Source organism: Neoarius graeffei, chromosome 24 (assembly GCF_027579695.1).
Source record: "Neoarius graeffei isolate fNeoGra1 chromosome 24, fNeoGra1.pri, whole genome shotgun sequence".
In the NCBI taxonomy this organism is placed as follows: domain Eukaryota; kingdom Metazoa; phylum Chordata; class Actinopteri; order Siluriformes; family Ariidae; genus Neoarius; species Neoarius graeffei.
In genome coordinates, this window is record NC_083592.1 from 2,128,506 (window position 1) to 2,154,801 (window position 26,296).

At 46.0% G+C, this 26,296-nt stretch overlaps 1 protein-coding gene across 3 annotated transcripts in view; it reads right to left on the minus strand.

The window, feature by feature from the left end:
• atp8b5a (ATPase phospholipid transporting 8B5a) overlaps positions 1 to 13,104 on the minus strand; it is a 42,638-nt gene extending 29,534 nt beyond the window's left edge. For all 3 annotated transcript variants that reach the window (XM_060907716.1, XM_060907717.1, XM_060907715.1), the window contains exons 1-2: positions 12,946 to 13,104; positions 12,665 to 12,788 (exon numbers count right to left, since the gene is read on the minus strand). The gene's annotated coding sequence lies outside the window, so the exon portion shown is untranslated. The remainder of the gene's footprint in view (positions 1 to 12,664; positions 12,789 to 12,945) is intronic.
• Positions 13,105 to 26,296: the final 13,192 nt, after the last annotated feature.

Genomic DNA, 26,296 nt, shown 5'->3' on the forward strand with positions numbered 1-26,296 from the left:
CATCGCCCAGCATCGCTGGATCAGGCCATCGAGTTGGCGGAGGATCATTTGGCGGCTGTTGCCATGGCAGGATCGCAGATCTCCTCTTCTCTCTCCTTCTATCTCTCTCTCTATCCCCCCTCCTGTGTCTCGTCCTTGCCCCGTTTCCCCACCGTGGAGGCGGGGGCCGGCTCCACCCCAGCCGGCCCACCACACCCGTGGTGCCCTCCCATTTCCCGCTTCCATGTCTGTCTCTCCCTCCCCCTCAGGTGAGTGAGCCCCAGAGTGCCGGTGCAGAGAGAGAGCCCGGGCCAGTTTGCTGGCGCTGCGGGGAACCGGGGCACCTCCAGCATCAGTGCTCGGCAATGGAGGTGGGAGTGGTGGTCCAGATCCCCGACGTGCCAGGAGCCGCCCTCAATCGGGCCGGAGTGTATCGCATACCGGTGAGTGTCCAAGAGGATATGTATCAGGCTTTGGTGGACTCCAGCTGTAATCAGACCTCAATCCACCAAAGCCTGGTGCAAGACGAGGCATTGGGGGGAGCACAATTGGTGAAGGTGTTGTGTGTGCACGGGGATGTTCACAACTACCCTTTAGTGTCGGTCCACATTCTATTTCAAGGGGAGAAATTTAGTGTAAAGGCGGAGGTTAATCCTCGCCTTACCCACTCGATAATTTTGGGGACTGATTGGCCGGGATTTCGGGAGTTAATGGCACATTTAGTGAAGAGTGGGTCCTGCCATAGTTCAGCAGGGGGAGGTCCCGGTGTGGCATTGGCGGGAGCAGCCGTCACAGAGCTGTCTATGTCATCTCCGTGTCAGAGTGAGGAGCCGCTGGCTCCTTCTCCCTCTCTCGGGGAATCCCTCGAGGATTTTCCGTTAGAACAGTTGCAAGATGATACTCTGCGGCATGCGTTTGACCAAGTGAGAGTAATCAATGGTCAAACGCTCCAGCCAAACGCCACCCCGTCCTTCCCCTATTTCTCCATTATAAAAGATAGGTTATACCGAGTGACGCAGGACACTCAGACTAAGGAGCTGATCATGCAGCTTTTGATCCCAAAGAGCCGCCGGGAATTGGTATTCCAGGCGGCTCACTTTAATCCCATGGCTGGACACTTGGGGCATGATAAGACACTAGCCCAAATAATGGCCCGATTCTATTGGCCAGGGATTCGCGGCGATGTCTGTAGGTGGTGTACGGCATGCCACGAATGCCAGTTAGTAAATCCAGTGACCATTCCAAAAGCGCCTGTGCGCCCTCTGCCATTAATCAAGACCCCGTTCGAAAGAATTGGGATGGATCTCGTCGGGCCATTAGATCGGTCAACATGAGGATATTGCTTTATTTTAGTTCTGGTGGACTATGCAACGCGATACCCGGAAGCAGTGCCTCTTCGCAATATCTCAGCATGTAGTATTGCGGAAGTGCTCTTCCACGTCATCTCCCAAGTCGGAATCCCCAAAGAGATTCTGACTGATCAAGGCACTTCGTTTATGTCACGCACACTGCACGAACTGTATGGGTTACTGGGAATTAAACCGATCTGCAACAGCGTTTATCACCCACAAACGGACGGTTTAGTTGAATGGTTCAATCGCACACTCAAGAATATAATTTAAAAATTCATAAGCGAGGACGCACGCAATTGGGATAAATGGCTCGAACCCCTGTTATTCGCAGTGCGAGAGGTCCCACAAGCCTCCACGGGGTTCTCCCCATTTGAATTATTATATGGGCGTAAGCCACACGGCATCCTAGATGTACTGCGAGAAAATTGGGAGGCGGGACCTTCACCGAGTAAAAACGAAATTCAATACGTTATCGACCTGCACGCAAAACTCCACACACTCACTCACCTAACCCAGGAGAATTTGCAGCAGGCCCAAGAACGGCAAATCCGCCTGTATGACAGGGGTACGCGCCTTAGGGAGTTCGCACCGGGAGATAAAGTACTCGTACTGTTGCCCATGTCGAGCTCCAAATTGATCGCCAGGTGGCAAGGACCCTTTGAGGTCACACGGCGAGTCGGGGATGTTGACTATGTGGTGAGGCGGACGGACAGGGGCAGGGTGCTACAGATTTACCACCTCAATCTGCTCAAACTCTGGAACGAGGAGGTCCCCGTGGTGTTGGTGTCGGTGGTTCCGGAGAAGGCGGAGTTGGGGACGGAGGTCCCAAAGGGAACATTGGCATCACGTATCTCTCCGGTCCCCTGTGGAGACCACCTCTCCCCGACCCAACTCACGGAGGTTGCCCAGTTGCAGATCAAATTTTCGGAGGTGTTCTCGCCCCTGCCCGGCCGCACCCGCCTCATAGAACACCACATTGAGACGCCCCCGGGGGTGGTAGTGCGCAGCCGCCCTTACAGGCTGCCCAAAAAACAAGAAAAAGGTGGTTCGGGAAGAACTCAAGGCCATGCTCGAAATGGGCATCGTCGAGGAGTCCCACAGTGACTAGAGCAGCCTGGTGGTCTTGGTTCCCAAAAAAAGGGTTCTGTGTGGACTATAGAAAAGTCAACGCGGTGTCTAAATTTGATGCGTACCCAATGCCTCGTATTGATGAGTTGCTGGATTGACTAAGCACGGCTCGCTTTTATTCGACACTGGATTTGACAAAGGGATATTGGCAGATCCCCTTGACTCCACTATCCCGAGAAAAAACGGCCTTTTCCACACCATTTGGCTTACACCAATTTGTCACACTTCCTTTTGGGTTGTTTGGGGTGCCCGCTACGTTCCAGCGGCTTATGGACAGGGTCCTCTGCCCCCACGCCACCTATGTGGCCGTGTACTTGGACGATATCATAATTTATAGTAACAACTGGCCACGGCACCTGCAACACCTGAGGGCTGTCCTTGGGTCGCTGAGGCGAACGGGTCTCACAGCCAACCCGAAGAAGTGTGCGATTGGGTGGGTGGAAGTACGGTATCTGGGCTTCCACTTGGGCAATGGGCAGGTGCGTCCCCAAATTAATAAGACAGCAGCGATTGCGGCCTGCCTGAGGCCCAAGACCAAAAAGGGGGTGAGACAGTTCCTGGGGCTGGCTGGCTACTATCGTAGGTTTATACCTAATTATTCGGACGTCATCAGCCCGCTGACTGATCTCACTAAAAAGGGAGCACCAGATCCGGTCCAGTGGACAGAGCAATGCCAGCGGGCTTTCTCTGAGGTGAAGGCTGCACTGTGCAGGGGGCCACTATTACACTCCCCTGACTTTTCTCTCCCCTTTATGTTGCAGACGGTCGCGTCGGACAGAGGGCTGGGGGCCGTTCTGTCCCAGGAGGTGGAGGGAGAGGACCGCCCCGTGCTGTACATAAGCAGGAAGCTGTCGGTGCGTGAGGGGCGCTACAGCACCATCGAGAAGGAGTGCCTGGCGATCAAGTGGGTAGTCCTCGCCCTCCACTACTACCCTCCTGGGGCACCCTTTCACCCTCTGTTTGGACCACGCGCCCCTCCAGTGGCTCCACTGCATGAAGGATGCCAATGCGTGGATCACCCATTGGTATCTGGCACTCCAGCCCTTTAATTTCAAGGTGATTCACAGGCTGGGGGTGCAGATGGTCGTGGTGGACTTCCTCTCCCATCAAGGGGGGGGGTAGTCGGCTGCAGGCCGGACGGCTGCCCGGCCTGAGTTGGGCGGTGGGGGTATGTGGCAGCGGGGGCGTGGTCAAGCGTCGGTCTGTGACCGGAGGGTGGAGTCAGGGAAGGTAAGTGGCAGAATCACTGCACCTGATGTTGGTTAATCTGTGTTTGTGTGTCTTCCCCAGTGACCGCGCCCTATATAAGGAGAGAGCGAGCAGAGGAAGGAAGCTCTCTCCCCAACCAGACGACTGATGTGTGTGTGCGTGTCTGTGTGACTGGGAGTTTGTTAAAAAAGCTGAAAAGCTGCAAATAAAGAGTTTTTGTGAAACTCAGTTCTGGCCTGCCGTACTTCTGTGCTCCACCCACCCGCTCAACATACTACACCCGTCCTGCAGCTCACACACACTCGGAGACGCAGCGAGTCGCACTGCAGTGAGTTGTAACGGGACGAGTGATCACAGCTCAGGGGAGAGCGGCCTTTACACGCCAGTGTGTGTTAAACACATCAGAGCCAGTCTGAGTCACTGGCAGCCTGCTGTAGGCGTAATTTGGAGATCTTATCAATAAACTCAGTGTAAAGTTCTGTTGGATTATTTGTGTGCGTTTCTGAAAGGTGCTGTCTGTAAGCCGAGCTGAAGGTCACGTCCTTCTTCAGCGAGCAGATGAGCTGCTTTAGGGCCAATACAGCCGACACCGCGAACGGGGTCCTGATATTAGAAATGTCTTCTGATGGTCAGACTTATGAGGAGAGACTGAAGATGAACCCTTTCCACCCCACAGACCCTGATCGCTGTGATGGGAGGAGTTTATGGGAGTGATGGTACCAGAATAAACTGATCAGATTTATATAAATGTCATTACACGTGTCATAAAAAACACAAATCCATGCCACATTTATTTGAGATCTGATCTAAGACTTTCCCGACTCTCAGCGCTGTGATCAGCGTCGTCTCGGTCGCCGTCACGACACCAGTGATTCACATCCTCGCCGTCGCTCAACTGTTTATTTTATCATAACTGCAGAAGCTAAAGACAATCAGGAGAGAGAGGAGCGTTTCTAACCCTAACACTTCACACACACAGATACAGTCTGCATCTTTCTCTCTCTCTCTCTCTCTCACACACACACACACACACACACACACACTCTCTCTCTGTATCTCTTTGTTTTTCTGTCTCTCTGTCCGTTAGCCCATCTGTCTGTCAGTCTATAACTCAAGCTCTCTGTCTGTCTGTCTGACTGTGCATCTGTCTAGCTCTCTGTCTGTCTGTTTAGCTCTCTGTCTCTCCATCTGTGTGTCTAGACACTGTCTGTCTGTGCATCTGTCTAGCTCTCTGTCTGTCTGTCTAGCTCTCTGTTTGTCCTTCTGTCCATCTGTCTATCTTGCTCTCTGCCTGCCTGCCTGTCAGTCTAGCTCTGTTTGTATAACTCTCTATCCATCTGTCTGTCTGACTAGCTCTCTGTCTGTCTGTCTGTCTGCTTTAAATGTAACTATAAACAGATAGTGTGATGTTTTTAATAAATAAACACTAATTATCGGTAAATCAGTGTGGTGTCAGCGGACTAAAGGAAATAATCAACCTCAGGGTGGCAACAGTAACTCCGCTTCATCTCACACACACACACACACACGCAATTAATTCTGTTTGTTTCCAAGCAAACAGCTCATTTTCAATTCAAGTTGATTTCTTATTATCTGTGTGGTTTAGTCGTGTTTGATAAATAATTTAATATTTTAATTATTTACAAAATATATAATAAATGCTGTTCCCAGTGCATGTTGGACTCCGTCAGGGCTGCCCTTTGTCACCGGTTCTGTTCATAATTTTTATGGACAGAATTTCTAGGCGCAGCCAGGGGCCGGAAGGAATCCTGTTTGGGAACCACAGGATTTCATCTCTGCTTTTTGCGGATGATGTTGTCCTGTTGGCTTCTTCAAACCAGGACCTTCAGCATGCACTGGGGCGGTTTGCAGTCGAGTGTGAAGCGGCTGGGATGAGAATCAGCACCTCCAAGTCCGAGGCCATGGTTCTCGACCGGAAAAGGGTGGCTTGCTCTCTCCAGGTTGGTGGAGAAGTTCTGCCTCAAGTGGAGGAGTTTACGTATCTCGGGATCTTGTTCACGAGTGAGGGAAGGATGGAGCGTGAGATCGACAGGCGGATCGGTGCAGCCTCCGCAGTGATGCGGTCGCTTTACCGGTCCGTCGTGGTGAAGAAGGAGCTGAGCCAAAAGGCGAAGCTCTCAATTTACCGGTCGATCTACGTTCCGACTCTCACCTATGGTCATGAGCTTTGGGTAATGACAGAAAGAACAAGATCGCGGATACAAGCGGCTGAAATGAGTTTCCTTCGCAGGGTGGCTGGGCGCTCCCTTAGAGACAGGGTGAGAAGCACAGTCACTCAGGAGGAGCTCGGAGTAGAGCCGCTGCTCCTCCACATCGAGAGGAACCAGCTGAGGTGGCTCGGGCATCTTTTTCGGATGCCTCCTGGACGCCTCCCTGGGGAGGTGTTCCAGGCATGTCCCCCCGGGAGGAGGCCCCGGGGAAGACCCAGGACACGCTGGAGGGACTATGTCTCTCGGCTGGCCTGGGAACGCCTCGGTGTTCTTCCCGAGGAGCTGGCCGAGGTGTCTGGGGAAAGGGAAGTTTGGGCTTCCATGCTTAGACTGCTGCCTCCGCGACCCGGTCCTGGATAAGCGGAAGAAGACAAGACGAGACGAGATAATAAATGCTACTTAAACACTTTAAGAAGATAAGAAGTGTAATAAATACGTCTGCAGTATCTGGGCCTGGCTATAGTTTAGGGTGTGTGTAAGGTGATGGGTTTTAATATTTGTGGATGTTATTAATAAATAATTTATATCATATTAAAATAATTCACACTCTTTCAAACAAAACACACCTGTAATCATCAGGTCTCCCTTTTGTTTTCTAACGACAGCTGTTTGTTTACAGGAGGATATTTATCCTGTACAGACTGTTGCGCTTCCCCTATTTCACTAACCACCAACCACCACTGGTGTGCGTGCGTGCGTGCGTGCGTGCGTGCATGTGTCTGCATCTATGATTATGTGTTTTTAAGTGGTTTCCCACATTCTACACACAACTGTTACAAGCCATCAACACCTCATGTTCACTAACTCACACACACACACACACACACACACACACAGACGTACCGGTATGTTTGTTCTGGCTCTGAACCCACTGTATCAGAGTTATCATTCATTTCAGAGAAATTCTGCTGCAGTTCCATGGAACTGGAAACAATGGCATGTTTTTAGTCCAGGCAAGTTAGCACACAAGGCTAGCTATTACAGCCAGCTAACTAATGCTAAAAACATAATGTTAACTAACATAACTAGTGCAGCAGTGCTTTGTTCAGGGGTTGTTAATCTTGCTAACTACATCAATCTTTTTGAACCAGTTAGAGAAAGGAAAGGACAAACTTTCCTTTCTCTTTGCTTCAAAGAGAAAACTCAAGAAAATAAATTCCATTCAGGTGCAATGTCCTGGCGACAAACTTGCATGCTGCTCGCATGTCAAGTATCTGGGCTTAACTTTAGACCAATTTCTGAACGGAGAAAGCATTGTGGAAAGTATTGTTAAAAAATCCAATGCTAAACTAAAGTTTCTCTATCGGCAAGTAAATCATGTGACCCGAGAAACAAAGAAATCGCTCGTATCGGCCCTTATTCAAAGTCACTATGACTGCGCCAGTACGTCATGGTATTCTGGGTTATTGAAAAAGTTCCAAAATAGACTACAGGTATCCCAGAATAAATTAATTCGGTATTATTTGAATGCACCAGCCAGAAGTCATATTGGTGCTGAGGAATTCAAGCAGGCCAATATGTTACCAGTGAGTATGCGCTTTGCCCAGTTGAAGCTTAATCTTGTTTTCAAAATTCTAAATGGTTCTGCCCCAAATTTATAGGCCCAAGGCTTCAACTATACAAAGGAACTCCATTCAATCAATACAAGATCTGATGCATCATCCTTGCAGATACCTAGGGTCAAGTCTTTTAGTTTCCTTTACACTGGTATTCAGGCATGGAACAGTCTTCCTTCAGAGTTACACTACATACAAGATCTGTCTAATTTTAAAAAAGATGCAAAAAGTCCTTATTTTAATCAGAGATCACACCAGGAGAGAAACAATTTGGTTTACTATTAGCTTCCATTGTGGTCTGTGTGAACGTTCACTCGTCATGTTTTCTTCTTGTAAATTTATTCTAGTTTTTTACTCTGATGCTATGTCCTTTTTGTTACCATAACATTATTATTATTATTATTATTATTATTATTATTATTATTATTTGTATTACTTTATTATTATTTATAGTTTGGGTATCTACTTAGTTTGGTAATCGAGGCTGTCTGTGATAAGTCTCTGGGACCACAATGGAAACAAGTGTTCACACTTTTTTGTGTAATCCTGGTTTTTATGCCATGTTCATACTGTATTTTGTATGTACTGCATTTTAACCTAATAAATCAAATCTAGCAATGACATCACAGTCAGGTTTGGCTAATCAAAGCTAGCTGTGCTGTGTGGCTAATGCTAATGCTGTGTTCACCTGGGTGCTAATAAACACCCATAATTAAGTGTGATCAAAAGAGTAAGGAGCACAAACACGCCTACACACCCAAAGACATGGCCATACAGAGGTCATGAGTTTCAGATCATAAAACCAAAAGGACATTTTGACCACATTTTCAGCCTCGTGATCTGGTTAGCTTGTAGCTATGGGAATCTAAGCCTCATGAGCAGTAAGCAGTCAGTGTGAGCAGTGAGAAACGAGGCCAAGAAGGGAAACGTTCAGCATGAAGTTCATGGCTGCATGCTCCACCTCGCCCTCGGAAACCACAGAGATGTGGTGAGGGGAGAGTTTCAGTAGTCCTGATTCTCAGGAGATCTCCGAGCTCTTAGTGGAACACAAGATAGAAAAAACCCCAAACCCTGACCTGATTGTTATTCTTAAACCAGATCACACTGAACATCACCACCACTGTTTTCACTCTTTCCAGCCTGTCGCCTCAAGCTGCTGCATCAAAACTCAGACACAATGCCACAGAAAGCAGTGGGGTATCTGCAGGAACCCAATTCTGAAACACCTGAGCTGAGCACTAACACACAGCTGAACGTGTGGACCTGCAGCTCTCCAGCTCCGATTCAACACAAACTGTAACATCTGCATTTGTTGCATATTCAGGGTCGGGTAAAGTGCACACAGCAGACGAGAAAGACATTTCTGTAGGTTTCCCGCTAGCCTGGGTGAGGTCTTGCACTTAAAATGCTCTGGTGTGTGTGTGTGTGTGTGTGTGTGTACTGTTCTCAGGAAAACACTCAGCCTCTTGTCTTATCGGAACTGCTGTAACTATTATTAATTTTTAACTCACAGCATCCTATCATCGTACACACTGTCTCATCTTCGCTCAGTGAAGGGGGTGTGGTTGTCAGTCTCAGGGGAAAGGGGCGTGGCCTCTCACTCCCTCAACCTAACAAACCGGAATCAGCCAAAGTGCATCAAAGTCCTTAAATACACTGGGTCACTGATCACATACTGAAAATAATCAACACCTTCTGACCAATCAGAATCCAACACACACACACACACACACACACACACACACACACACACACACACACACACCATACTGCACAACTAAGTGTAATGGTGGTATTCAGTGAGAAAAAGGGAACACAGTGAGTGCTGAGAGATTCCACAATAGGAGGAAACGTTTCAACAGACCAGGAGGAAAACACACACACTCATACACACACACAGAGAGAGAGAGAGAGAGAGAGAGAGACAGGCAGGCAGACAGAAGAACAGCACATGCAGCTGATGGAGGAAATGATGCACAGATGAGACGTTTGCCATCCTGCAGTGAGAAAGATGACGGTTGGATTAATGATGGACAGATCAGGAGATATAAATCGATGGATGGATGATAGATGAATAAATGGGTGGATTATATGATAGATGAAAACACTACTGGAAGCACACTGTTCCTACCAGCTGTTTGGGAACCCCAGCTCACACTCTGCTCCATAATTAAGACACTTCCCTCAAACCTCTAAAAGCCTAATAAAGACACCGAGCCATCAGCTACGGTCATCTCTCTCTCTCTCTCTCTCTCTCTCTCTCTCTCTGTGTATGGAGGAAGAACGCCATCGGAGTGATATGGCCATGATGACCTTCATCCCCATGATGATGATGATGGTGATGATGAAGCTGAAGCTTTATATCTGATTACGTAGTTTGATGTTTTCACCTATAAGATTCTCTCCCAAATAAATCTGTCCCATTGCGATTTAAAATGGGCGGAGCCAGATGTGCAGTGGCAATAACATTGGGATGAAAATGGGCGGCGCCAGATGGGTGGGGCTGGTTATTCTGCAGCTCATAGCACATGGAAGAATAATGAAGTGCGTGAGCAGGCGATGTGTGAATAATTCACCCCGTCCTTGTGGTTGTTCTCGGCTCGTCTCAGGAGCGGTCGAGCTCGTCAGGCCTCCTCTCGTTTTACCTGATAAGACTGTGTAATTTCTAGAGAGTGATTAATTATTCATTCATCATCAATAAGTGCTGTATCAGACAGACAATGTGATGTGTTATGCTACAGAGTCATGTGCTTATTTACTACATTATTCATGCACTCCCATGGTTCAGCGGGCAGCCTGAGGGGCGGGTTAGCCACGCCTATACGCTCCTGCCACAGACTGTACAGGGGTCAAGGTCAATTAGCTCAGAAACTGAAACTCAACACCTCGTCAACATTCCTGGATAATTGTTCTAAACGGATTTAACGACGACTCGAATTCATCTCCTGCCATGATGATGTCACCTTCCAGAACGTTCCTGATCTTCAGGTTTATTCTCTTTTGGATTCTGTTGAGGATAAAAGTGAAGCTGGACTAAAGCAGGTGTCGGGAACAGGAAAAACACATCAGCGACTTTGTCTCCTAAAACATCAGAGACTTTCATTTTCCTCAAATACAATATCATAGTGAGAACTCTCTGCTGTTTGGGAGTGAGACAAGAAAACACACACATACAGAATAAAGCCTGATCCGTCGAACACATCACCTTCTGATAAAGAACAAATCATCACAAAAACTCCATCATGACAGAGAAGAGAGCTCAGGGAAGAAAAGAACCACAGAAACAATGAGGAGGAAGACAGTGACGCGCCACTAAACTCCAAACAGCCATATTAGCAAGGATAAAAATAAAGAACACTTCCTTCTTTAACAGATGGGAGAAAGGTTTGATTGCAGCTGTAAGAAGCTGATAAAGGATCAGATTTACACTGGAGATGGTTTTGATTTTAATGTAAAGTCGTAGCTACGTGATGTAAACCAGCAGTTTAAATTCCACACCATGACGTAAGATCTATAAAACGCCTCTTTTCTTTGTATATGAGTGTTCAGGTGGAAGTAAGACTTTTCTAATGAGATCACATTTCCACAGATAATTAAAGAAATGAACACAAAGACCGCTGATGAAGTCACTAGGATGTGTTTTGTTGTTGTTGAGCTCAGAGAAAGGATGAAACTTTACCTTCATTTCATTCTCATACTCATTAATGATGCATGATTATATCTTGCGTTTACACACACACACACGACATTTCACAAGCTCAAAGAAGAACTCGGGCTGTGTAACGCAACACCATGTGAAACTAATTACTCTTCTTCCTCTCTGTTTTTCACCGTTAGCTCACACACTCGCCGCTCCTCTGTTGCTGCTGAAGGAACACTCGAGCTCGGAGGCTCAGACTGAAGTGGACCGAGTGGATAATGGGCCTTAATGGAGGACGATTAAAGGAGTGTAATAGATTCCAGACAGCTCAGAGAGTCAGCGGGCAGAGATCACATCCCCTCGCTCACATCAGCAAACTGATTTTATTTCCTGCCTCCTCCGAGAAAACACTTATTATAAACACTTTCACCGTTCTCTCATTAAAGTGGATTTAGACTTGTACAGTATATCACAATCTTCAACACACGATATCATTATCATGGAAATGAAAATATTAGCATCAAGTAGGACAATAATGGCTGTTGTACGAGCATCCCGTGAAGCGGAGTTAATACGCCGCGTTTACACTGCAGTTTTACACAAAACAGAAGCGAAATTTTAAACATTTCAACAAAACACAACTGGGAATGTTCTGTTTCCTCTGAGTGATGTTCTGTGATTAAAGCTGGGTTTCTCCTTTCACTCTTGTTTCAGAAAGGTACCGTAGCTTCTCCATTTGCTCATGTCATGTGACTTAAATCTGAAAAATGTGCTCTCATTTCAATTTTCTGAAATACTGCTTTATCGAACCATCTGAAAAACCACTTTGTTATGTGAGCGTAAAAACATTTCTGCCAAGAGTTTTTTTTTAATGAACATGTTTCCATTACTCATTTTTAGTTCACTATTTGAAATTGTGCATTAAGGAGGTTGATATAAACACGGCTACTGTTACACTCATGAAGTTGATTACTTTTCTAGAACAGCACGTCTCTGAGTGTTTTATTCCTTTTATTCCACAGCAAATTGCCAAAAGAAAGAACTGAAATGAGGGATAAAGGGTGCTCGCCAGGTTTTCCTTTCCTTCCCCTGAGACTGTGGACCCTCAGAAAAGCTGATAAACTCCTCCAGGAGGACAGAATCCATATGTGAACGCAAACTCTTCTGATGATATCGTTAACGCAGCAGTGTAAAAGAGAAAGTGGAGAGCATTTGATCGTTTTCTCAGGGATCGTCTGACTGTCAGTGTGATTTATCACATCAAGCAGATAGATGGATTTCCTTAAGATGGTAAAACTGGAGTAGAGGACAGAAACGCACCTCTTATTCTCGTTCACATAAACCAAACGCTTCAGAAGAACACAACGGGCAGAAGAACACTGTGAAAAGATCTCAGCGTTAAGAGCACAGTGTACAACCAACACTGTTCACCTCAACCACCACCACTCTCACTGTTTTCATTTTCCATCTAAACACTCATCTAGAGACAGAATAGAGAGACAGACAGGAAGTCATTCTTCTCCTCTACTCCTCTTCAGTAATCTCTCTATCTGTGAATGCAGGACTCACCGGTGTGTGTGTGTGTGGTTGTGACGAGACGTCCAGCAATCTGTAATTCCACTCAGAGGCAGTGAAAGTCTCTCTCTCTCTCTCTCTCTCTCTCTCCCCGTCTCTCGTCCTGATGTCTCTCGTCCTGATGTGTAGAGAGGGAGGTGTGGCATCAAGCATAAACTCATTCACTTTACTTCACACACACACACACACACACACACGCACACACACACACACACACACACGCACACACACGCACACACACACAAAGAACAAGGCAGGACACGTCCTACACTCACACACACACAGACTCCTCTTCTTGTTCTTTCTTTTGACCTTTGCTATGTCTTCTGAAGTTGTAATACTCTCTCTCTCTCTCTCTCTCTCTCTCGTCTTTGACCCTTTCTCAGATTCCCAACTCGTTCTTTTTCCCTCTGTATGAGTCTTTGTTCAGACTTGCTCTCTCTCTCTCTCTCTCCCCTCCCTCTCTTAAAGTATCAATTTCCTGTACACCAAAAAAGGAAGTGACTTTTCCCCTCCTCTGTTACTCTGCTCTGAAAAACTCAAGCCCACAACACTACAGTAAAACACACAGTCCACATAGTTTGTTTCAGATGTTGAACATCCCCTGACACACACACACACACACACACACACACACACACACACACACACAGTTTACACAAGACAACTGGAGGAATTGCAGTGTTTATGCTCCCTGTTTATTCTGGACATAAACACTGAAATGATTTCACCCACATCAACAAAAGCAGAGTGGAAAATTCCACGTCTTCAAAGATCTAATAGTTTAAACTGATTCTCTTTTACTCCAGTTACTGCAAACACTGAAACAAACTCCGACACGTGCAGGGATCCTCACACCTCTGAGATGACATCAGACCTGGTCACCTGGTCAATGTTCTGAGGCCTGCAGAACATTGCAGGTTCCCCATGGTTCTGCTGAGAGAGAAGAAATGTTCACTAATCCAGTTTCTGTTCTTACCCCAACACTGAGCCAAATTAGAAATGATTCATCACACACACACACACACACACACACACACACACACACACACACACACTACAGCAACACGAAATTTATACACTAGACTACTCTTGCTGTGTCAGGAATGCAGGTGACACACGGATGTGAATGCATCAGAGAGTTTTTAAAGCAAACTGGTGAACAAATCCAAATCGTGAAGGAATGTCAACGTCAAAGAACAGACAACGGTCAGGCGAGGTACAAACCGAGTATCAGAGGCACAGTCCAAAGTACAAAATAAATCTGGAAAACCAGAACAGCAATGCAAATCACAAATGGCTTGGTAAAATACAAGGTACTGAGTGTATACTTCACACTGTGTGTGTGTACAGAGAGAGTCCTTATATCCTGCACAGTGACGAGGAGCTGGGAGTGATCCCTTCTCTTGGTCAACCCCAGGGATGAGGAGCTGGGTTTTTTTCAGGGTGATTGGCATGGAAGTTAAGACAGAGCACCGGGTCTCAGATGTTCTTAGCTAGGACCCAACTACGTTCCTCGGGGCTGTAGCCCTCCCACTACACTAGATGTTTCAGAATACTTCCTTTGCAGAGAGAGTTGATGATACTTTAGACTATGTAAGCGGGTTGCCCATTCAGGGTGAGAAGCACAGGCGGTGAAGTGGAGGGGAGATTGGTGGCTTGAGTACCAGGGATGGCTGGTTTTCAGACATGATACATGAAAAGTGGGTGAGAGGCAACTATAATGGGGAAGGTCAAGCTTGTAGGTGATGTCATTGACTCTTTGTAATATTTTGAAGGGACCAATGAGCTTTTTGCACGTTTGAGGATCTCTGATGTCTTTGTTAGACAGCCACACTCTGGTGTCCAGGCTGTTTTGGGGAGTTTCTCCTCTACAATGGTCAGCAAAGTGCTTATATTTTCATGCCATTTGCTCTAGGCACTGGTGGGCACTCTCCCACACCTGTTCACTGCATTTATACCAGTTGTCAACTTTGGGTACATTGGTGGAAGAGTCATTCCATGGATGAGGGGAGGTTGATAGCCAAGTATGCACTGGAATGGAATGAGTTGAGTGGAAGTGTCTTAATGAATTCTGGGCATATTCAGCTCATGGCAGGAACTGAGCCCAATCCTTCTGGTTCTCAGAGCAGAATATCATGAGGAAGCATCCAATCTCCTGGTTGGCTCTTTCCACCTGGTCGTTTGACTGAGGTTGGTAGCCTGAAGTTAAACTCACTGACACTCCTAATTTGTCCATAAATTTGGCCCAGAGTTGAGATGTGAACCAGGGTCCCCGATCACTGACTGTATCCTTGGGGATGCCAAAATACTGGAACACATGAGTACAGAGGAGTTCAGCCATTTCAAAGGCTGTGGGGAGACCTGGTAAGGGGATGAGTCTTAAAGATTTGGAGAAGCGGTTGATGATGACTGTGCTGTTTAGAGATTTGAGAAGGTCAGTAATAAAGCTGATGGCGATGTGGGACCATGGACTTTGGGGTGTAGGTAATGGCATGAGCTAACCCACTGGGAGTGCCAGGGGCACTTTCATCCGTGAACACGTTGAACATTAGGTGATGAATTTGTTGATGCCCATGAGCACGTTAGACCACCAGTACTTTGCTTTCAGCAACTGGTATGTGTTTTGGCTGCCTGGGTGTCCAGTCACAGGGGCAGTGTGTGCCCAAGTGTTAAGTGGGCCTTGAAGATGTGGGGAAACATACATGAGATCAAGAGGGCAGCTTTCCAGAATGTGATACGGTAGCGTCTGGGCAAGCTCTCGAACTATGTCCCAGGTGAATGCATTAATGAATCAGGCAGGAGGGATTATGGGTTCTGAATCCTGGGCTGGGACTGAGAGAGGGTAAACATAGGATAGTGTGTTCAGCCTTGGTAATTTTGGAACCAGGTCTGTATGTGATGGTGAATTGGAATCGGGTAAAGAATAGTGCCTTGCAAACCAGTCAAGTCAAGTCATTTGTATCACGCTTTTAACAATAAACATTGTTGCAAAGCAGCTTTACAGAATTTGAATGATTAAAACCTGAGCTAATTTTATCCCTAATCTATCCCCAATGAGCAAGTCTGTGGCGACGGTGGCAAGGAAAAACTCCCTCAGATGACATGAGGAAGAAACTTCGAGAGGAACCAGACTCAAAAGGGAACCCATCCTCATTTGGGCAACAACAGACAACATGACTATAACATTAACAGTTTTAACATGAAGTCAGTTTTGTTGATGTTATAAACTCTTCATTGATGGAAACTTTAGTATAAAACTGTTCATGACAACTGCAGTCCTAAAGTTAGCAAGTCAACTGTAGTCCTCAGCCATAAAAGCATTACTGTAAGAGTCCAGAGGGTCCTCCAGGTGTGACTTTCAACTGTCCTCATGGGGCCGTCCTCCACAGGAGCGATGCAATGAGACTCCAACCAGACACAGGGCACCAGGATGGATCAGGCAGGTCCGAGGAGCAGAAGAGGTTCAGCATCTCGATCCCAGGACCGACATGTAACTCAGAGGGACAGATATTTTTTTTTTTTGGGGGGGGGGGGGGGGGGGGGGGAGAAAACACAGGTTGTTAGGTATGCCCAATGTCACCTGAATAAGTAGGAACAGTATACATATTGCACTGAGTACAAGCAGGGACTCCGGCAACTAACTATGACAGCATAACTAAAAGGAGAGAGCCAGAAGGTAACACAGGCATGAGGGAGCCCCGGGACATAAAGCAGCAGCCACTACACCGTCAACAAACTCGAGTGAGCAAGCGAGTGGGGACTGACAGCATCCATACATCCCAGTTTACCAAACACTCTGTCTGAGGACCCTCCAGATCTACACCTTTACCTCATAAACACCATTAACACAAGGCTTGACTAAACAGATCTGTTTTCAGCCGAGACTTAAACGCTGAGACTGTGTCTGATTCCCGAACACTACTTGGAAGGCTGTTCCATAACTGTGGGGTTTTGTAAGAAGAGGCTCCGCCCCCTGATGTAGCCTTCACTATACGAGGTACCAGCAGATAGCCTGCACCTTTTGATCTAAGTAGGCGTGGCGGGTCATAGAGGAGCAGAAGTTCACTCAGGTACTGTGGTGCGAGACCATTCAGTGCTTTAAAGGTCAATAGGCAAGGCAAGACAAGGCAAGTTTATTTCTATAGCGCATTTCATACACAGTGGCAGTTCAATGTGCTTTACAGAGGTAAAGGCAAAACAGTAAACAATAGAAAATAAAATTACATAAAATAAAGGGGGAAGAAGAGAGAAAAATAAAAATAATATAAGAATTAAACAATAGTAGAAATAAAATAATAAAATGAAGTAAAAGTTCAGTAAAAAACAGCAGAATAAAATAGAGTAAAAGTTAAGTAAAGTTTAAAACATGTAAAGATGATGATATTTATCAGTTAGCAGAAAGCATCTGAGAACAGCTTGGTCTTTAGCCTAGATTTGAAGCTGCCAACAGCAGGAGCATTTTTAATGTCCTCTGGCAGTTGGTTCCATAGCTGTACTGCATAGTAGCTAAAAGCTGTTTCACCACACTTTGTTTTAACAGCAGGTTTTAACAGTAAATTTTGCTGCTGCGATCTGGTAGATCTGATTGGGTTAGGCCACTGCAACATATCAGAGAGGTAATTGGGCCCTGTACCATTTAGAGATTTGTACACCAGCAGCAATGCTTTAAAGTCAATTCTGTAGCTTACTGGAAGCCAGTGAAGGGACCTTAGAATTGGAGTAATGTGCTCTGTTCTTTTTGTTCGTGTGAGAACCCTCGCCGCTGCATTTTGAACCAGCTGAAGTCGTTTGATGGTCTTTTTTGGCAGGCCTGTGAAAAGGCCATTGCAGTAATCAACCCTACTAGAGATGAAGGCATGTACAAGTTTTTCCAGATCATTTTTTGACATAAGTCCTCTTAGTTTGGAAATGTTTTTAGGTGATAAAATGCCCTTTTAGTGATTTGCTTTCATGTGCAGGGGCGCCGCCAGAAATTTTGGGCCCCATGAAAGATTAGAATTTTGGGCCCCCCAACTTTGCCCACCCTCGTCACAATTGCACTATTGTCATTATTTGACTTTTGATAGCCCATGGATCTTGAGTTTGTGACTTTGTTATTACATTTTATGTATTAACCTACCAGGGACTAGATGAAAACTGGTCAGTGACTAATTCTGGTGCATTTACAATCACAAATGAAAATTCAAGATTTTGCCACATGCCTTCTTGTGCTAGGACAATTGGTAGTGAAATGTGTGATGTGATTGCTAATAAATCATAGAAAAAGTTTTCTACCCAGCATCAAAATACCTATGGAAATCCCATGGATTGTTATATGTTAGGTACTGTAGAAAGCTGTGTGTACTGTTCTGCAAAAAGGGAATATGTTTGATCAATTACGTATGTATTTCTTCATATGTTGTAACCTCTATCCCTCTTTTATGTGTGCTGCGCTTTCTCCAGCTCCTCAATTTGAAACCAATGGTTTAGAACGTGTGAACATTCCACACACGTAACCATGTCAAACACTTGACTGGTGTCCGTTATTAGCAACACTTTAATCTAGCAAACTGTATATGGTGCTCGCTCATTAAAAACTTCAATCCTAAAGCATTTATGGGTTGTATTGCTGCTTACCTCCTTCTCCAAAGGGGGGTTCAGTGGTTTGGTAGGGCGGAGGTCCCCCTGAGGCTGAATCTGTGCATATTTAGGGCACCCCATTAGTTATGAAACTGGTTATTAGCACTAGTTATTAGCACCAGCATAGCGTAATATTTCATCTTGTTTATCACACCAGTCAGTTCAGTTATTAAAATGAAAAAAATGTCACTGTACAAACTGTAAAAGTGTTCTCTTGATAGGCTAATCCAACCACGTTCATACTGTTCATCTACCATTCGCTAATATTTTGAACACGCATGTGAGCGATAGCTACCTTTCTTTGGGAAAAACTGAGTGACCAGTTGCCTGCCTCTCCGGTCCCTCTCAGCTTTCAGCTGCCTTTCTTTACGTTTTTGACAGCCACCCTTCATATTTAGCGATCATAGACTGTACGCACTCCACTGCTGGCTGGCTGGCTGCTGCACCGCGACACAGCAGCAAGTAGCGTCGCACTGATCAGCACTAGTGTTGTGACGTTCACGAACGAACCGATTCTTTTGAACGGCTCCTAGGCATGAACGATGAGAACCGAGTCTCGAGCTGGGGGAGCCGTTCTTTCTGTCGTTCTTTTTCTGTACTGTGTTTCAGATAGTTTATAATGTTGTTGTGTGATATTAATGATAATATTGTGGGAAAACTACTTTGCACGGACGTTCATTTAATTTATTCTATCGTCATTTTGTTTGTTCTATTTTTGTGTATTTTATTTATTTATCTGTTTGTCTAGTTGTATCTATTTTGTATCTCAGACTTAAATATTTTTGTAAAACAAGTGTTTTTCTATAAAATATTCTTGCGTTCTTGATAACTATGTTCTTGAGTGGGTTCTTTTTTTTTTTTTTACAGAAAAGCCGTTCTGCTGGACATTCATTGAAGCCCTCATTGTTTTTTAATGGTTATTTATGAGAGTTTAGGGGTTACAATAATGTAAGTCTAGGTTGCTTTATATAAAAGGTATGTCCAGAAATATTGATGTCACTGTCTAAGCAGAGGGATCTGGCTTCTTTAGACGCTGGCTTCTTAAAACCGAATAAATATTTTTAAAAAAGAGCCAAATGAACCAGCCTTTTGAACGGCTCTTTTCAAAGAACGGATCACAAAGATGCGGATCCCATCAAAGACCCATAAATCCCATCTCTAATCAGCACACAGATTTAACGCATCGCGCTTCTACCAGAACTGGACCGTACCATTTCGCAAAAGGAGGAGGGTTAAATGACAATATGTTGAAGAACTCAAGAAATAGACAACCTTGTTCAATTAGCTCATTTTACCAGATGGAATATTGCATTGTTGTTATTTCAAAAGTCTTATTAAAATCATTAAAAGCATATTATCAGCCCCTTAAAGGGCCCCATGACAGTGCTGGGCCCCTAGAATTGTTCTAACCTTTCCCCCCTGGCGGCGCCCATGTTCATGTGACTGTCAAAGTTTAGCTCGCTGTCAATGAAAACACCAAGATTTTTAACCATATCTTTTGTTTTAATCCCCTTTGTGTCAAGAATAGTGGTAATCCTGAGTCTTTCATCTTTTTTCTCAAATAGAATTACTTCTGTTTTATCTGTGTTCAGCTGAAGAAAATTTTGTGACATCCAGCTGTTGATTTGGTCGATACACTGGTAGAGACATTCAAGGGGGGCATAATCATTAGGTGATAGAGCAAAATAAATTTGGGTGTCATCTGCATAGCAGTGATACAAAATTGAGTTGTTCTTGATAATTTGTCCAAGTGGGAGCATATAAAGGTTGAATAGTAATGGTCCAAGGATCGACCCCTGGGGGACACCACAGGTCAAGGACATTGATGTTGAGGTACAATTTCCCATGGTAACAAAGAAGCTTCTATCTTTTAAGTATGATTTTAACCAATTGATAACTTTACCAGTCAATCCAACCCAGTGTTCAAGTCGATATAGCAGTATGTTGTGATCAACAGTATCAAAAGCTGAACTGAGGTCCAGTAACACCAGGACCGATGTTTTGCCTGCATCAGTATTAAGACGTATGTCATTTATAACTTTAATCAGCGCTGTTTCAGTGCTGTGATTGGCACGAAATCCTGACTGAAAGTTATCAAAACAGCTGTTTGATATCAAGAAGGCAGTTAATTGATTGAAGACAATTTTTTCTAGGATTTTCCCGATAAATGGTAGATTTGATATTGGCCTGTAGTTGTTCAATACTGAAGCATCCAGATTAAGTAGGGGCTTTTTAAGTAGGGGCTTTACAACGGCTTTTTTCAGGGACACAGGAACAATGCCAGTCTCTAGGGATGTATTTATGATCTGAAGCACATCTGTAATTATGAGGTGAAGAACAGACTTAAAAAAGTTGGTGGGCAGAATGTCCAATTCAGATGTTGAGGAACTGAGATTTTGTACAGTTTTTTCAAGAGTCTCGTAATCAATCAAACAAAATTCTGACATTGTGTTGAAATTGTCTGTCTGTGTCACTGGTGATTGCAGCTTTTCAGTTATTTGCAACTGAGATATATTATGAGCAATATTCTGCCATATTTTATCCATTTTACCTCTGAAGAAGGATGCAAACTCATTGCATTTATTAACTGAGGGAAGTTCAGGTGCTAATTGTGGTGGGGGATTAGTTAGCTTCTCTACTGTTGAAAATAGCACACGGGCATTGTTCATATTCCTGCTGATGATGTTGGAGAAGAAAGACTGTCTTGCTTTACCAATTTCATAATTATATTTATAAAGCATCTCTTTATGGATTTTATAATGGATGTGAAGTTTAGATTTGCGCCATTTTCTTTCAGTCTTTCTACATTCTCTCTTTAGCAGTTTAACAGCTGGGTATTGCTTCCATGGTGCTTTCTGCTTGTCATTGACTCTTTTGATTTTGAATGGAGCAATATCATCCATAATTTGGGTCATATTTAAATAAAAAATTTCCAGTAAGTCATTGTGGCAGCGGGGGTGTGGTCAAGCGCCGGTCTGTGACAGGGGGGCAGAGTCAGGGAAGGTAAGTGGCAGAATCACTACACCTGATGTCAATTAACCTGTGTTTGTGTGTGTCTTCCCAGTGACCGCGCCCTACTTAAAGAGGAGAGCAGAGGAGCTCATCCCCGAACCAGACGCCGGTTGTGTGTGTGTCTGTGTTAGTCACTGGATGTTTCACTGAAAAGTGTGGCAATAAAAGCCGTGTTTGCGAACCTGATCTCTGTCCTGCCGTCCTCTGTGCTCCACCCTTCGTTAGAACTGTTACAGTCGTCTACAGAGTCTGACATTTCAGTTGAGATCCGTGAGAGAGCTTGCTCAAAGAGAACACGTGTTGTCGTTTATGACTCTCCTACCCTTAGTCATTGAGCTGTTCTGAATGTGAGGAGACATAGAAACATCAGCGAAAACACAGAAACGATCAGATAAGGCCAGGTCAACAACAGTAGTAGAAACAGTAAGACCCTTTGTGATGATAACGAGGTCAAGGGTATGACCACGAGAGTGGGTCGGCCCCTGTACATGTTGTACTAGGTTGAAATTGTCAATAAGTGCAAGTAGTTCTCTGGCATAAGTGTTTTCAGGATTATCTACATGCAAGTTAGAATCCCCAGATATAATAAGACAGTCAAACTCTAAGTAAATGACTGACAACAGTTCACCAAACTCTTCCAGAAAAACTTTGGCCGAATGTCTCGGAGGCCTGTAAATAGTTAATAACAATATGTTAGGAGAGCATGTAACAAGTGCACATAAGTGTTCAAAGGATGTAAAATCACCAAGTAAGGACTGTTTACATTGAAAAGAGGCTTTGAATATAGTGTCGGGTAGCACTCATGAAATTAAAATTTGGGGGAGCTGCTTCAATAAGGGTGGTAGCACTCTTTGCTTGAGCCAGCCATGTTTCAGTTAGAAATAAAAAATCAAGATTGTGTTTGCAAATAAGATCATTAATTAAAAATGACTTGTTTGAAAGTGATCTAACGTTCAGAATAGTAGTATTTTATAATCAATATGAAATTTGATTGGGAGCCAATGCAGTGTGGATGATGTGGTCATATTCTCTAGTTCTAGTAAGGACTCTTGCTGCTGCATTTTGAACTAACTGGACCTTGTTTATGCACTTATTGGAACATCCAGACAGTAAGGCATTACAATAATCCAACCTGGAGGGAACGAAAGCATGAACTAGTTTTTCCACGTCATGTAGTGACATTAAATTTCTTATCTTAGCAATATTTCTGAGATGAAAGAAAGCTATCCGGGTGATGTTATCAATGTGAGTTTCGAATGAAAGACTGGGGTCAATAATCACGCCGAGGTCTTTTACTGCTGCACGTGAAGAAACAGAAAGGCCATCCAGAGTTACTGTGGAATCAGAAAACTTACTTCTAGCTGCATGTGGTCCGAGTACAAGTACTTCAGTCTTGTCAGAGTTAAGCAGAAGGAAGTTAATAAGCATCCAGTGTCTAATGTCCTTTACACATTCCTCAATTCTATTAAGCTGGTGTCTCTCATCAGGTTTTGCAGAGACATACAACTGTGTGTCATCAGCATAACAGTGGAAACTAATACAATGTTTACGAATAATATCACCCAGAGGGAACATACATAAAGAAAAAAGCAGTGGACCCAAGACAGAACCTTGTGGAACACCAAACTTTACCTCAGTATGTCTAGAACAATCACCATTTACATCAACATAAATTAGCAAGCTTGAGATGGTTGTTTAATCTTTTGGCTGCTTTGAGATATTCCAGGTTCATGTGGTCACTGTATATGGTGAATGGGTGGGTAGCTCCTTCCAGCCGGTGTCACCAGTCTACTAATGCTAAGTTGACTGCCAAATGTTCCCGGTTACCAATGTCATAGATCTGTTCTGTGGGTGTGATATTTTAAAAGAATGCCACAGGGTGTAATTTGGGCTTCTCACCAAAATGCTGTGATAGCACTGCTCCCACCTCTGACTCAGAGGCATCCGCTTCAGCAATGAAGGGTTTCGTGAGATCGGGGTGTTTCAGGATGGGGGCAGAAGTAAAGGCTGTTTTGAGCTAGCTAAAGGCTTTGTCAACCTCAGAGATCCATTGTAAGCATTTGGTCCTTTTTTCAGTAGGGCAGTGAGTGGAGAGCTGATGGAGCTGAAGCCTCTGTTGAATTGGCGATAGAAATTGGCGAATCCCAGGAAACATTGGAGTTCCTTAACTGTGGTTGGTATTGGCCATGGAGTGACTGCTGTGACCTTGTCTTGGTCCACGGTGACTCCCTGGGCACTGATTATGCCACCCAGGAAGGAGATTTGAGTGATGTAAAATTCACACTTTTCTGCTTTGACAAATAGATGATCGTCCAACAGTTTGGCCAAGACCCCCTTGACATAGGCCTTGTGATTTTTTAAGTCCGGAGAGTAAATGGGGATATCATTGATATATGCAATGACAAACTTGCCGAGCATGTCCCTCAGCACATCACTGATTAGGCACTAGAACACACTTGGTGCACAAGATAGCCCATATGACATGGCACAGTATTCATAGTGGCCAGAGGTGGTGCTAAATGCCATTTTCCACTTGTTGCCCTAACATATGCATACCAGGTTGCAGACATTACAAAGGTCCAACTTGGTGAATACCTTGGCAGAGTGAAGTTGTTCCAGGGCTGATGGAACTAGAGGAAAGGGATATGGTATTTCACCATGATCTGATTTAGGTCGCGGTAGTCGATGCATGGCCTGAGACCCCCTCCATTTTCCTCCACAAAGAAGAATCCCGCAGAGGCAGGCAACTTGGAGGGATGGATGTACCCCTATTGTAGAGTCTCCTGCACATAATCCACCATAGACTTTTTCGCTTATTCGCCCTCCTAGAACTGCCACCTTATTGTGGTGGAGGGGTTTGTGTGCTTGAATGATCCTAGGAGCTATGTTGTCGGGGGCATTATGCCCCTGTTAGAGTTTCCCAAGGCAGACAGGTCCTAGGTGACAGGCCAGAACAAGAGCAGTTCACCAAAAAACCCCTATGGAGAAAAAATCCAGGACCGTGACGTCGCCCGGTAGGACGCAGCCGGGGCCCCACCCTGGAGCCAGGCCCGGGGTTGGGGCTCGTATGCGAGCGCTTGGTGGCCGGGCCTTTGCCCATGGGGCCCGGCCGGGCTCAGCCCGAAGAGGTGACGTGGGCCCGACCTCCTGTGGGTTCACCACCCACAGAGGTAGCAGTAGGGGTTTGGTGCAGTGTGGATTGGGTGGCAGTCGAAGGCAGGGGCCTCGACGACCTGATCCCCGGACACAGCGGCTGGCTGTTGGGACATGGAATGTCACTTCGCTGGGGGGGAAGGAGCCTGAGCTTGTGCGGGAGGTTGAGAGGTACCGGCTAGAGATAGTCGGGCTCACCTCCACACACAGCTTGGGCTCTGGAACCCAGCTCCTCGAGAGGGGCTGGACTTTCCACTTCTCTGGAGTCGCCCGTGGTGAGCGGCGGCGGGCTGGTGTGGGCTTCCTTATAGCTCCCCAGCTCAGCCGCCATGTGTTGGAGTTTACCCCAGTGAACGAGAGGGTCGCCTCTCTGCGCCTTCGGATTGGGGAGAGGGCTCTTGCTGTTGTTTGTGCCTACGGGCCAAATAGCAGTATAGAGTATCCAGCCTTCTTGGAGTCCCTGGGAGAGGTACTGAGGGGTGCTCAGACTGGGGACTCCATTGTGCTACTGGGGGACTTCAATGCTCACGTGGGCGATGACAGTGACACCTGGAGGGGCGTGGTTGGGAGGAACGGCCTCCCCGATCTGAACCCAAGTGGTGTTTTGTTATTGGACTTCTGTGCTAGTCACAGTTTGTCCATAACGAACACCATGTTCGAGCATAGGGGTGTCCATAAGTGCACGTGGCACCAGGACACCTTAGGTCGGAGGTCGATGATAGACTTTGTAGTCGTGTCATCTGATCTCCGACCCTATGTCTTGGACACTCGGGTGAAGAGAGGGGCTGAGTTGTCAACTGATCACCACCTGGTGGTGAGTTGGATCCGCTGGCGGAGGAGGAAGCTGGACAGACCTGGCAGGCCCAAACGTATGGTGAGGGTCTGCTGGGAACGTCTGGCCGAGCACTCTGTTGGGGAGGTCTTTAACTCCCACCTCTGGGAGAGCTTTTCCCAGCTTCCGAGGGAGGCGGGGGACATTGAGTCTGAGTGGACCATGTTCTCTACCTCCATTGTGGATGCAGCTGTTCGGAGCTGTGGCCGCAAGGTCTCCGGTGCCTGTCGTGGCGGCAATCCCCGAACCCGGTGGTGGACACCGGAAGTAAGGGATGCCGTCAAGCTGAAGAAGGAGTCCTATCGGGCCATGTTGACCTCCGGGACTCCTGAGGCAGCCGACGGGTATCGGCAGGCCAGGCGTGCTGCAGCTCGGGCAGTTGCGGAGGCAAAAACTCGGAACTGGGAGGAGTTCGGGGAGGCCATGGAGAAGGACTATCGGTCAGCCTCGAAGAAATTCTGGCAAACCATCCGGCGCCTCAGGAGGGGGAAGCAGTACTCTGCCAACACTGTTTACAGTGCGGGTGGGGAGCTGTTGACCTCGACTGGGGACATTGTCGGGCGGTGGAAGGAATACTTTGAGGATCTCCTCAATCCCACCGTCATGTCTTCCACTGAGGAGACTGAGGCTGATGACTCAGAGGTGGACTCGTCCATTACCCAAGCCGAAGTCACTGAGGTGGTTTGCAAGCTCCTCGGTGGCAAGGCACCGGGGGTGGATGAGATCCGCCCTGAGTATCTCAAGTCTCTGGATGTTGTGGGGCTGTCTTGGTTGACACGCCTCTGCAACATCGCGTGGCGGTCGGGGACAGTGCCTCTGGAGTGGCAGACTGGGGTGGTGGTCCCTCTTTTTAAGAAAGGGGACCGGAGAGTGTGCTCCAATTATAGGGGAATCACACTTCTCAGCCTCCCAGGGAAAGTTTACTCCAGGGTACTGGAGAGGAGAATTCGACCAATAGTCGAACCTCGGATCCAGGAGGAACAATGCGGTTTTCGTCCTGGTCGCGG